Genomic DNA, 3,461 nt, shown 5'->3' with positions numbered 1-3,461 from the left:
CACACATTAGTCATTAATATCTCTCAATCTACCAATTTAGCAAAGCAAACCCAGCACCATTTCCTCCCACACCTCTATTACAGGTGCCGCCTACTCCATTCTCACTCTCAAGACATACTATAGTGACAACATCTGGCCATGCGTCACCCGTCATTTTACAACGCTCGCAGAACTACCATTCACAGTCCTGACTTATAAAAGGTTGACGAGTCCTAAAAACACTAAAAACAAGGCTGGCGCCATGGGCATACCCTCTGAACAGACTTGAGCTCGGGCCGGGAGGCACCCGCGAGTGAGTGGCCGTGCAGAGCGGTGCGACGTCCGCTTCAGCTGACTCAGCGCCGTTCTAGTTGCATACCTATAGGCAGAGAATCATTAATCATCACGTCCTCATCAACATGTGACGTGACAGAGCATCCCATTAAGGGGAAACGCCTGACGCATGGTCAAGGACGCAACAAGTGTGAGACTGCATTGGTGCAGGCAGATCTTTATGTACTGTATATGAACAATTAGAATACACTTGACACTACCTTCATTATAAGTAATACTGTATACAGTAAATACGTCACAATAAGACTGTCTCCAAGGTGGTGAATGTAATGATATACAAACCACTATTAAACCTAAATCCAGTGTCCCTCAGGAGTCAGGACAACAACACGTACAGTTGAAACCACTGCCCTTCAACCCCTAGGTGACCATATGACCATGAATTAATTTGACCTCATTACATTTTCACTGCCAAGCTCCATATGGCAACAATGGGCTGATTTCATTTCAATTTAACAATATTTTTGGGGCGGTGTAGCCGCCCCCTATAAGTGAGTTTTGGACACCGACCAAAAAATGTGTGTACCCCCTAACCCTTCCATTGTTAATGCAAATCGATACTTTTTTCATATCAGCCAATCACATTACAGCTAGTGTCATCACCACTAACTGTAATGTGATTGGCTGACTTTGCAAATTCAGGACTGTGATTGGCTAGCGAAACACATGACACATGTGCAGCCCTATGAATAGCAGTATGGACTTTAAAAAAAGTCATATATCCTTTTTTTAAAGTGAGTCATGTTGTGATGACCACACACCGCCCACTTCACACTGGGTGTGATTTTTTTAACCTCATTGATATCCAGGCTCTCTCTCAAATACTGTATATACAATTCCGTGTAGGCCTACAGTCAATTGTGGTCTTGATTTTAACAATACGAATACGTTACAGGTTACACCAAAATACAGATATCATTCTCCATCTGCTGTGAATGGCATCATTGCAAGAGGGGACCTTAAAAGGAGTGATGTTGATGGTGGAGGACAGAGGAGCGATGGAGGAGGGGTGGAAAAGGAGGCCACCTGCTTGGTTGAGATGAGGCAAATTCCTCAGGGAACAGCCATGAGATCATCTAAACCAGACATACTGAGGGGCCTGTTAACTGGAACAACACTGACCCCCATTGGCAGACTTTCTTTTGTCCTCTGTCTCTGAATACCCAATGTGTGTGTGAGACACTGCTGTACCTATTTGCTGTCTCTCTTATCTCCCCTCTGCTTTGTCGTGAACATGGATTCCAGGAAGGTAGGCTACTGTGGGAGTATGAGAGAAGCCCTTTTTATCTAAGGTTGAAAGAAGAAAAAGAGAGATCACTAAATATACATTACAGTAAAATAAGTAAGAATTGTTAGCTTCATTCTTAGAATAAATACATTATTTTTTTACACAGTTTTTGTTTGCCTATAAATAATATGCCCAAATAGCTAGATTGAAAGAGGTACATTTTCTGCAACACTGATCCCTTGCTGTGTGTTTTTGTCTTTCACCCTGGTCCTACAGTGACAAGGTTGGGGCATCAGTGAGGGGCAATAAGCCATAGTTCCCCCAGGCCCAGCGGTGATCAACCAAGCCCAGCAGAGGTCCATCTGCTTGACAGCACCAGTAGTAGAGAGTAGAGACCCACCACAGAGAGCAAGGGATGTGGGTTATGGATGGCTGACTGTGGCAAGGTTAAGAGAGCCATCCTGTACACTGCACACGCCTCGCATTCACCCAAGCCTATAGCCACTAATACCCCTTTGCCCTTGGTGCATGCATCGGATATGCATGTGAACAGGCATATCCTGCATGTGCACATGCATACATACAAACTACTTATACTGTACCAACTAGCCGCATCTTTGTATGGGACTGTAGTATCTCTGTATTTCAAAGCAAATAGCCAAAGGTCTTCACCTGATGCCATTACCATTTGTTTTATGTCAGGCTGGAAGACAATAGAAGATCTGCAGATCTCCAGGGCCTGTTTCCACCAGCTGCCCAGCTTACAGTCATCTAGCATGTCTGGATCACTGTGGAAACAGATAGGGGTGACAAGGGAAAGAGGCGTACCCAGAACAGACACACAGCAGAGAAACTGGTCTCAGAAATGTTCTATTGGATCGGGGTCCCTGAAGAGCTTCACAGGGACCAGAGGCTCAACTTCAAGGCCCAGGTGTTCCAGGAGGTTTTTGTCAGTGGCTCAGGGTGAGTAAAATCAGGACCACTCCCCACATCACCTGGATGACGGCGATTCAGCGATTCAGCCGCACCCTGGCTACCCAGCTCGACATCCTCACCAACCGCTTTGCAGAAGGACAGGGATCTCCACCTGTGGTCATACACAGTAAATCCTCACTGTTCATTTAACTCTGAGAATGCTCAAATTTGTACATTCTCAAGTTTCGGTAGAAAGCTGTAAACACCAGCGGACATCATGTTCGAACCACCACCTGAGCTGGAACAAAAGGGGAAGCGGGGTTGAATTAGTTACTTCACACATCTACAAGAGCAGGTGAAGCAGGTGTACAATTCCTGCAGGAATGGACTTTGCCCCAGGGGCCTGTTTGACCCCCCTTGAAAAACATTTTGCAGTAAGTGAACTGGACCATGTACTGTGCTGGGAAAGCTAGTATCAGACGTGGTCTACTGGGTGCAGCTGGCCGCAAGGTGGTCCTTCACCAAGACCGGTTGGCACCTTATTGGCCTCTCGCTAATACAGAGGAGAACCGGGTGGAGGAAAGCCCCTCCACACCAAATGTCTCACACCGTGAGATCCCAGAACCCCCAGCGGAGGACATTTAAACCAGCATTTCCAGGACTTTGTTTTGGGTCAAAGTTATTGTTATTCATATTTACTTATTTTCTTTGATATCTTTGTAATATACAGAGATATGCAATGATAGCTGGGTAATATCTATGTTGTTGTCCAATGTCCAAAGTTTCTATTTGATCATCTGATGAGAGACTATACTCTAGCTAGTAGCTGAGCACATTTGCAAGCTGGATGAGCAGTCATCATGAAAAAAAAAACTATTTCACATGCTTTAAAAATACAATCGTTTCACTCTGTATCGAAGAAGATGCCTTGAGTAATGAAAGAGCTCTTGTTCCTATGGGTTAAAAAAGGAGTATGTTCTTTTTT

Source organism: Gymnoscopelus microlampas (genome assembly GCF_963454915.1).
Source record: "Gymnoscopelus microlampas genome assembly, chromosome: 20".
Taxonomy (NCBI): Eukaryota; Metazoa; Chordata; class Actinopteri; order Myctophiformes; family Myctophidae; genus Gymnoscopelus; species Gymnoscopelus microlampas.
Note: the sequence above shows the minus strand (reverse complement) of the source record.